Source organism: Geospiza fortis, unplaced genomic scaffold, assembly GCF_000277835.1.
Source record: "Geospiza fortis unplaced genomic scaffold, GeoFor_1.0 scaffold927, whole genome shotgun sequence".
Classification (NCBI taxonomy): Eukaryota; Metazoa; Chordata; class Aves; order Passeriformes; family Thraupidae; genus Geospiza; species Geospiza fortis.
In genome coordinates, this window is record NW_005054633.1 from 184,904 (window position 1) to 195,881 (window position 10,978).

The 10,978-nt window shown below is 38.0% G+C and overlaps 1 protein-coding gene across 1 annotated transcript in view; it reads right to left on the reverse strand.

Moving 5' to 3' along the window:
* Nucleotides 1-10,545, reverse strand: part of DLGAP2 (DLG associated protein 2) — a 98,387-nt gene extending 87,842 nt beyond the window's left edge. The window contains exon 1 of the mRNA XM_031064800.1: nt 10,485-10,545. The gene's annotated coding sequence lies outside the window, so the exon portion shown is untranslated. The remainder of the gene's footprint in view (nt 1-10,484) is intronic.
* Nucleotides 10,546-10,978: the final 433 nt, after the last annotated feature.

The window sequence follows — 10,978 nt, forward strand, 5'->3', positions numbered from 1 at the left end:
GAATTAGAATTGCTATTAGTGTTCTAGGTTAGAAGTCTAAAACCCTCTAAGTAGAAAACATAAAGAGCTGTGTATTTCTAGAGTTCCTGGAACACTGCTCTTGGCTAAAGAGCATCAATAGAAAAACACAGAAACTTCTCTGACATGCAAAAGAAGTGTTTGTCTCCACAAATTTTTTTGTATGTTGCATATTAGAAGCAAGCTTTCAGGATGTGATAATACTCTCTGGAACTACTAAATGATGCTTGTTTTTTTTTCATACTTTTCTTTCTATTGAGAAATTAATTTTAATAGATTGAACTGTATAAGTCTGTCAGTAAACTGCTTTCCCATCTGAAACATCTGTGCTATTTTCATTGGAGAAGGAACTGTTCTTCTGCTTAGTGTAACCAGGAAAATGCACTGCTGAAAAGAGATACCTAATCTAGCTTTCAAAAAGAGGTAGTAGACAAAACCAGATTGCTGCATCTTGCTGTTTCACACAGCTGAATGAGTGTTGAAATGCATTATGAAAAATATATCCTCACAACATAACCTATAACTAATAAAAAATGAAATACTGGGAAAACGGGCATATTAATTAAGTAGACATTAAACATGAAAATGCATAATTAAATGTTTTAGCTGGTAAAATGTCTGTCCAAAGTCTGCATTAAGTAGTATTATATGAGTACTGTTTCCTCATTAACTTGTTACCATATTTTTCTCTGTTCTATACTAGCCTTGACAATGAATATTTACAGGGATTGAGAAGAGTGACTAACTGGCCAAATGCAAGGAAGAAGTCCTGGAAATGCAAATGCCTTAAGCTTCTGCTATGGTCTCATGAGATTTCCAATCTCTTTATGTAGCACAACGTCTGGTATAAAATTTACATAAAATTGCAAAGATTGAGTGACCACCTTCCAGATTTAGAAGATGACTTGTATTTTTGGTGATGTGTGCGCTCTTCATGCAGTGTGTTGACCTTTCCATGAGTTCCTACATAACTACTCAGGCTGCTTACTTGAAATATTGAACATGGAGTGGCATCCCCTCAGAGACAAGGTTTACTGGTTCTTGTGGCACTGCTGCCACAAGGTACTTCATGCCCCCAGTCTGCACAGCCAAAGGAAAGAAGTAGGTGGTTCTGAGGACCTAAAGCCGAGCACCAAAATGCCCAAAGCTGTCAAACAGCACATGGGCTGCATGTGCTTGGTTTGTTCTGACACATAAGCCTGAAAAACAAATGCTCCTCTATTCAGAATCCTGGGCACCATGGGGCAGGTATGTATGGCTGCTGCCACTAGCAGTGTAGACAGAGCTGGAGGGTGTGTCCAGCCCGTACAGTTCAACTCTTGCCATCACAGTTTCATACTAGGGAAATAGGAACTGATATGTAGATATGATTTCAGGAAAAACACCAGCCAAAGATCCTCACAAATACTCAGTCTGGATGTGGTTTTATTTTTTGAGTGAGAAACTGGCATGATTTTTCTGAAGCCTGAACTGTGTGTCCAAAAATGACAGATGAATACTACGCTTCATGTGTATATTTGTCTCTGCTGACTATGGCAAAAACTGTGGCTGACAAGCTCCAGTGCAGAAACCTACGTCAAAAATGCATAAGTTTAGTTGATCTGAAGCACATGGATACTTCTAGACCATGGCAAATATTTTAACAGCCCAAGCTAGTTCAGTGAAACCACATGACAAATAATGACCAAGGGTAAGATGGTTTTTATAACTCCAATGTTAGATGAAAATGGACATTCAAATTGTATTCTTAGAACAGCATCGGAGTCCAGAACATACAAAATTGGAGCAAAGTCAGAAAACCCAAAGGGAGAAGTAAGGACCATGTGGAATGCTGCAATTTATTCACCAGTCAGTTTTGAGCACTGTTACACAGGTGTCTGCATGTGGAACAAATATTTGATAGCACCAAATCCTATTGTTCAGCCCAACAGTTTTCCATGTCAATCCATCTTTCAAATAAAGATTAGTAAACTGACAGTCCAACATCTCAAGGCATTTATTTCTGAGATAAAAAAGCATGATAAGAGAAAAGGGTATATAATAAAAGGAGTGCAAAATAATAGTGAATGAGCAAGAATGGAACCTTGGAGGTGGTGAACAGGTTGGTGGGGGACTCAAAGCACAATATACTGGGAAGAAGGAAAGTACGGAATTGTGATGACTGGGGAAAGCTCTGACCAGGGACAAGCTAAAGCCAGGTTACAACACTGACTGCCTGGCATGGAGAACAGGGCATGCTATATGTGAAAATGAAGAAATGTGGAAACAGTATCTGAGGAATGAAGACATCTGACATCTTCTGGGTAGAAAAACCAGCCCTTGGACTGTATGGAGAGGATGAAAGTCACAATGTTGTGTCCATGCCATGAAAAAGGACAGGACAGAAATCCATGAGAGGCAATATGGGATTTTTATAATGCTCCAGGATTTGGAGTGGAGCAATGCAGAGAGTCCTCAGGATGGTGCAAAATTAATTCCCATGGGTTTGAAGTGTGTGATGTCTTGGTACCAAGGAGTATGCAGCACACAGGCCTTCACAGTGCTTTTCAAGATTGAAGTATGTGTCATTATTCACCTTTCAACAGTGCTGTAACACAGGGAAGTCCACAAAATGATTTACGACTAATATTTTTTCACAGAATCTGTATGATCAGCGAAGTTCTGGAAAAAATATAATGTAGCAGAACTAGACTGACCTAAAATAACTGACACGTCAGCTTATTTTCTGGAAAAATCCAGCTCTATGGAGTCAACCAGGGCTTCACTTTGTGAATATCACTGAACAATTGGTTTTAATGCTTCCAAATACAGAGCAGAAATGCTAGCCCAACACCATTAAACATCCTTTGTTCCTTATTGTGCTTGGCTTTATGGATTTTCTACCCTAAAGGATAAAATTTTGCTGCTTGCAGTTATTAAGTCATGAGACAATCCATTTCCCTCGTGGTCATAAAACTGCCACTATTTTCTCAGCAATTAAAGGTAGCCAAAGTAATTGCAGGGTACAACGCAAAGACATACACAGAAATCTATGCACAGCTCTGGAAGTACAAGGGAAATCCTTGTCATGTTGACAGCAGTAACAAATCTCCCATTAACTTCATGGGACCAGGATTAGTTGTAAACATTTGCTGAGAGAGTTCTTGGTCATTTTACGTATGACACCTGTGTTACTCAAGGTAGGTCATCTCTAATCAAGGCTGCATTTTGCAGAATGCACAATTTGTGCTGGACTGGAATAAATGTGTTAGAAACCTGCAAGGGTTCCCAGTCAGAAAGATGATGGCATGGAAGGGTGAAACTGGTTTTTTGAAATACTGCCTGTGATAGCATAATTGCCAAAATTTAATCCCAAGGATCCACACACTTGGACCAACTATTCAGCTGGATGGAACCACCAGATCTCCAGGGTTTCTTTTCTACTAAGAAATATTTATCATTGATTCTTAAATAAAAAATCAAACAAAAAAAAATAATGCTGGTATTTATGATCTCATTCCTTGATTTTTTTTCCTCAGTGCTTCTGGAATTCTTCTGAATTTGCTCACTTTTTATGATGATATATCATGGAGGAAGTTTTCAACTCCATCCAATACTAAGGGGACTGCAAGAACTAATGCTCATGTGTCCAAGCAAAAATATTTATTGTATATTCCCTCTAAATTGCCTTTTACTATTTATTTAAAACATGGATACGTTTTAAAGATTTCACCTCTTTTACAGAGTGCTCTTCTGAGAAAGAAGTAATGTAATAGTTAATCACCAAAAGCATTGGTTATTGCCATGGAACAATGACTGCTCGATTTAAAATACCACTCTATTTCAAAATTACCTTTATATTTCTTTTTTCTGAGCATTAATTCAGATTTTAAATTATCAGAACTGAAGAAAATTATTTGATTTTCTGTTTGCTTCAGAAACAGTTCTTTAGAGGTTTTTTATTCACCAAAAATTTTAGTTTTAGCCATGGTTTGACCCAAAAGAATTATTTTACTTTTCAGAGTTCATCATTATCTGCTCAGGTGTACACCCTTGGTGCTGCCTCTTGCTGCTTTGCCATTGTATGGGGAACTTTTCTGTTCAGTTCAACCCACTGAGATGGAGGAGGACTCATCCTGATTTTCCTATGGGGTACAGGAAGAAATAGCAGCCTGGTGACAAGATCCCTTTTAAACCTGTTGCCATAGTAACAGGCAGACAATCTTCCTCTTTACGTAACCTCCAGATTGGGAATTTTTCAAATCAGGGTGCTGTCTCTGGCTGAGCTCTGTTTTGGATCTGTTACAAACACTGCAACCATTAATTGCCTGTGCCCACAATCACTAGCACCCAGATTTTCCATGTGGCAGTGATGGGCCAAACGGTGCCTCCTGCTCCTGGGACAAGGTGACGGTTTAAGTACCCCCACTCGGGGTGAGTTTGAGACAAGGGATCTCAATATGCTGCTGTCTGTTCTCTTATGAAGAGAAATGACATTATAAATAGATGGAAAAACAAGTGAAGTTGCACAATGAAAGGTGGCAACTGAACTCAGCAGTGAAAGCTGGGATTGCATTAGCAATCTTTGCTGGTGTTTATGTTGCTGCATTGCTTTTTCCAGGGCAAACTCCTTTGGGAAGACAGTTGCCTATGTGCCCAGCACTCTGACAGAAAGCCGCAGTCATTTGCCTCCGCTCTGGAAGCATCTCCACCACCCTGGTTGTGTCAAAATTGTCCCACTCCCAACAGAACCTAAGCAGGCAATGATGAACGTGGAGGTAGAGTATGGTAACTTTTTTCCTGAGGAAATTGAGAGGACATTATTTAAGCTGCTCATTATAGAAATACATTTTAAAGTTTTCATAGTTTATGCTTTTGAAAAGGGAGAATCCAGTGAAGACATTCATTGAGGAAGGAAGGTGTAGCTAAGCGGTTGGTCTCTCATCTCATCATCTCATCTCATCTCATCTCATCTCATCTCATCTCACCTTGTCTCATCTCAATCACCATCATCATCATCATCATCATCATCCTCCTCTCATCTCTGCAGCTGTCCCACTCTTAATGGGAAGGTAAATGTTGCGTATCAGGTACGCACCCAGGGGTTACAGAGGTCAGCAGGCCATAAGGGAGAGAAAAATGTCACTTCTTTGCTAACATCCCATGTGTGAAATCATTTAGGACAGAAAGATTTGTTTATGAATGCATAACTCTGTTTGTATTATGTAGTAGAAATGGATGAATAATTCATTACAAATATCCTATGTGATTATTGTTGCATCCTTATAAATCTCTTCGCCTGTTTGTGAATTGACTTTGGGCCTAATGGAATTTTTGCAGTTATTTGATATTATGAGGTATTTAATTTTTAGAAATAGCTTCTGATTCGCAGATTTTTAGTAAGCATTTTTTTTTGCCAATAATCTGGCAATTAAAATGCTGGGCAGTTAATATGTTTTTTATATGATCAGGCCATTTGATAAGATTTTGTTCTATGACTGAAAGTCATATAAAGAATAAGTTCTCAAGCATAAGGAAAAGGAATTTAAATTTAAAAATTTATTTTATGAAAAAATTTCCTATTATTTAATTAATGTTTTCTACATCTTGATTATTGAATCAATAACCTTCTACACTACAGTTTTGGGTAGAGAAAAATGAAGAATATCAAGTGGAATTATTTCAAGATACGGTGGAATAAGACAAATAAGAAAGGCTATTTTTTTTTTGCAGTATCTGTTAATCTAGTCACAAAAAGGAAATTGGAGGGTGACACTGAATCATATCGGGGCATGTTATATTTAAAATCTCTTGTAAATCTGAAAGACTTTTATATTGTCATACCAAACCACCTGGCTACATATTTTTTATTATATGACAGAAAGATAGCCCTGTGGTTAGAGGATTAACCTGGGAAACCTGCAGTCAAGTTTTCTGTCAGCCTTGAATTATTTGCATGTTTCAGGACAATGTCATGGGCAGGAGTGTCAGTTGCCGTGGAGAGGCTGATCTCAACCTCACTGGGTTGCAGTGATCCTTTGTGCATGTGTCATGTAAACTCCCTACTCCAATTCCCCATGGAACTAGGATAAAACTTCTGTACCTCTGAGTGTTAGTGTCACAATCCAGGGAAAACTTCAGTCTGTGGCTCATCTAGCAATTAATACCAGAGTGTTCCTGAGCCTGCTGATTACTGGGATGAGTGTCACTGTAGTGGTTACTCTGTGTGCCCAAGCCATGTGTCTGGCTGAAGTCCCACCAGCTCCAGTCAGTCTACAGATATTTAAATATCCCTGGATGCTCTGGAGGAAAGTGCAGCAAGGCATGGATGTGGCACAGATGAGAGTCAAGGGCTCACTGACAACCCCCCCTCTGTCCTTGGGAAAATTTCCTGTGGTTCCCGGCACATGAAGCTAAAACCCTTGTGAAGTGTTCAGACACTGACTGCACTGAGTGCACGGTAGAAGGACAGACAGACTGAAAAGTCAGGACTTCATTAATGTTTTCATTTCAAGAACAGCCATGTCCTTTCTTCCTTCTAACACGTAAGGTCATGAAGGCATGATCATGCAATCAGCAGTGATTGAATAACCATGAGTTACTGTCTGACACTGGAACCTTTCCAATTAATCAAAAGCCTCAACTGTGAAATGAGAATACATTTTCATAGCCTGCCCTTAAACTCCCTTACAGTTTACTTTGCAACTGGGGCATGTTAAGAGCATTATTAGTAACTGCAACCTGTTTTACAGGTTTTGGCCTTTTCCTTAACATCAACTCAATACCCATTCCTGAAGAGAAAACAGCAATTTACTGCAGTAAAAAGCTTTTAGTGCAAGTTCTCCTTCTTTTCTTGACATTAGATCTTGCTAACTATAGAACAGCCTAATAATAAAACTTGTGTAAATATTTTCCTTACCTGTAAAAAGGAGTTAAAAAATTTTTTCAAAAACCTATTTTTCCTTATTTACTCTGTACATTTACTACCTATTAAAATATATGTTTAAAGAGAAGTTCATCCCATCTTCCCTGTTCACATTTCTGTAACTATTTGAATGCCTTTCAAACATGGCACTTTTCTATGTCTCTTGTTAAGATTGCACTATTTGCTTTGGACACCTAAAGCAAAATATTGCCTTACCCTTTACATGCCTAAAGCAAACAAGACTGAAATTTTCAGATACCATAGAAAAGAGTAGTTTCATTAACTGTTTTCTTTTTTAATACAGTAACATGGTTTAGATTATATAAATACCAGCTAGAAGAAAGCCTGGAATGAAAGAACTCCAGTTTCTGTTAGACTTAGAGTGAGCTGCTTGAGCTCACAAGTCAAATCTCTTGCTCCCATCATCATGTCCTGCTACCTTTATTTTCTTTTTTGCTTAACAGATTTCTTATTTGAGATATTCTTAGTGAAAAGAAGAGGAATTTTTGGTGTGAGTGTGAATTTTGTAATAATAATACTTTTCACCCTGAACTCTGGTAACAAATAAATGTTAATGGTAAAGCCCTGATGTAATGTTCTCAAGAACTGACTGATAATGCTTGGGTAAGCTTTTTTTGAAGGAATACATTGCTCTTCTGCCTGTTTTAACTAAAGAGGTCTTTTATAGAATCAACAGGGGGAAAGATCAGTCCTATCCCTTGATACCTTTTTCCAATTAAGGCAGTGGGTAATTTTATTAAAATATGATTTAATGACTATTCAGCATTTTTATTCTCATGAGATACTCTGCAAACATTAATTAAACCCCACCAAAGCCACAAACCTCACTCAGAAATTCTAAACCCATTTTACAGACAAGGACTTGGAGCCAGAGATCTTTCAGTACCAGAGAGATCACAACCTGAAGCTCCTCAGGACAATGAGAGTCTAGAATAATGAATGGCCCTGCAGCTAGAGCTGCCTCAAAGAACATCATCCTGACTCCATCTCGACTTAGGGCAGTTTATTTTACTTCCTTTCTGGGTTTTCTTCAGGGATGAAGGTCTCTAGCAGTCTGTGAGATTGAGGCTGTTCATGTAAAATTATGACATAGTCACTGGGTTATGTATACACAGAAAAGAAGCAAGCCCATTTCCACAGTCCAAGGATTAGAGTATCCACCCAGAATCATATTTCTCTCCAATGAATAATTAACTTTATGCATGTGCAACAGCAAGAAAAAGTGAAGGCTGAGAAAGATGTTTGCAGTTTTTTCACTTATTTTATAGATAAGATTCATTGATTTGAACACAAATCTGCTAGTGACAGAAGACAACACTGGGTCAAAGACAGAAAGACAGATATGTCCTATCCATCTGTAGAGGGGTAGCACATTAGCATAGCTGTAACTGCAGAGCTTGTCTACACAGAATATAACTAACTATCCCACAACTTTTCTAAAAGTCTTACCAATTTCAGTGTTTCTCTCTAGGGGAGATAGGGGATGTGTTTTTAAATTATGTTTTTACATTATCATATGTTTTTACATTACTGATGCTATCCAGTCCACTTACTTTGAGCACCTCCAGTTTGGTGACTCAGTCCTGCCAGGAAGACAGGTTTTTCTTCCAAAAATATTACAGCCATCCACCTCTTCCCATGTATTATCTCACAATCTTTGGTACTTACTTTCAGAGGACTGTAGCAAGGACAAAATTTAGGAGCAAGGATGGATTTTTCCTTGCTTTGGGCATATTTTTTTTAGTCACTTGGCCATAAATAGTTGAAATTTTGGAAAGCAGCCTAATTTCTTTGTAATCTAGTTGTTATTTGTTGTTCTTATTGCTGTTTTACTTTCTTGTTTCTCATTTCTGACTAATCCTCCATATTCTTCCTAATCAGGGCTCTGGATGATTGGTCAGTTAGAATATATCTTTGTATTAATCTTTGACTATCTATTTCATATGAGGGTCCTTGCTCCTATAGACACGTGACATTTAATATTATTGACTTGTACATCATTTGCTCTGGCTCCAGAAATCCTGCAGTTCTTTTTCAAACAAATGGAAAGGAGAACAATTTTGACCTTCTTCTAAAGCATTACTTATCTCACTCTTCATTAAGCTTCTAAAGTAAGCCAAACCTGCTATGTCCTAGAAAATTCCATCACTCTCCATTGACTCTAAAAGAACTCCCGAGATCTACAGTTTAGACATCTACATCTGAAATATCTTCCAACTCTCAGATGAGATGAATTCTAACCCAGGCCATCTGAACTTCTTCCTGTGTGCTGTGAAATGGACAGCAGGGTGAAAAAGCTCCAAATGTCCAAGAAGGCTGAGAGACTTGTTCCTTTCATGGCTCCTCCATAGTATCCACTTGTGAGATTCCTAGGAAGTCTCATGTTAAATGATATCTTCCCTTTTACACCACTTTAAGGCAGAAACTGACTGAGGCTTCTTCAGTCTCTTCCATAACACTTTCTTCTGTCTAATCTTTGGGGTGTATACTGTAGCTTTTTTTCCACTTGTTTTGGAATGTTAAGTGAATAAACAAGTCCAGTACAGAAATTTTTACGTTGAACATTTATGACACTCACTGATTTGAGTGCAAAACTGAGTGTCAACACTACTTGAATCCTTTTCTAAGAGATTGGCTAAACATAAAGACACAACCTGTCTGAATGCATGCTCCTTGTTCTAACTGCTTGGGTAGTTTTCCTTAACACAGCAACGATAATTTATCTTCCTAGCAGTGGGTAATAATACAGTCAGGGCAAGAGTTTATAATATTCTTGTCAACTATAACAACATTCTAATAACAAAAAATAAACTGTTGCAATATATTAACATGAGCATATGCATTAAAAAGAAAAATTACTTTATGCTGACTTCTGAAATATAAGTAAGCTCATGTTGAATAAAGGCAGCTTTAAGTAGCAAACATATAAAAACCACTTCCCATATTGCTTTTCTAAAAATAACCACATGAAGTAATTGCATATAAGTCAAAATTTTGACAGTTTTCACATAAACCATTGGCAATCTGGGTATGAAATTCCAGGAACAAAACCTCAAATTTTCACAATCTAAATGTATAAAACTGAAGCCAGTGGGACATTTTAGTACTAGCTTTGTAAGACAGAAGTATCAAGATTTCACTCATGGGCTTTAAGAGTTTCTGACTTCTTCTTGCTTCTGTTATTTATTCAAATTGAAAAGGTAACATTGAAAACTCCATCTGCATTTAGGATGTTCTCTAAAGAGTAAGACAAAAAGACAAAAGAAGGAAGGTTGGCAATTCCCTTGAATACCTTCTTTCGGATTCTCAGTTGCCTGAGTGTTACTCAAATCTGATGATTTTCCTTTGCATTCTCTAACTTATACAGCAGGTGAGAAATGCCCAGAAGGATTTGAGTGAGATATTTTGGCCACTGTCACTGGCAGTGGTGGGCTCTGTGGCAGGGTGAGGCTGCAGCCCAGAGCAGCGCCCTGTGCCCAGCCGCGGCTGCACCCAGCCGGGTGCGCAGGCGGTACCAGGGGTCTGGGAGATGGGTCTGTACCTAGCTCCTCCTCTGGCGTCCCTGGAAAACTGAAGCTCGACTTGAGCAGATCGCCACCCTCTTCTTCTGAAAAGACAGAAACAAAGTAGCTATTTAATAACTCTGATATTGTTCTACATCCAGACATAACTCTCCACTAGTTTTTAAATCCACTCAGTGACACCTATTACAGTTCAGGACCTCTGTTAATGTTAAACTGCTGTGTTGCTATTATCCCTTTGCCAGTTTTTCAAGTTTTCATCTATTAGTAATATTATCAATTATTATTATTTTAATTTTTCTAGACATTTTCAAGTCACTAATATCACATAATATTCATAAATGCATTTTTGGTAACATTTTTTACATTGTTCTTTCCAATTTTTTTTAGTTATGTTAAATTGTATTGACTTTTAGCCTTCATGTAATTATTCCAGAAGAATCCTTATTGTTGGTCCTCCAGTTGCACCTCTAGCACTTACCACACATGATTCTTAGGCAACTTTTATTACCTT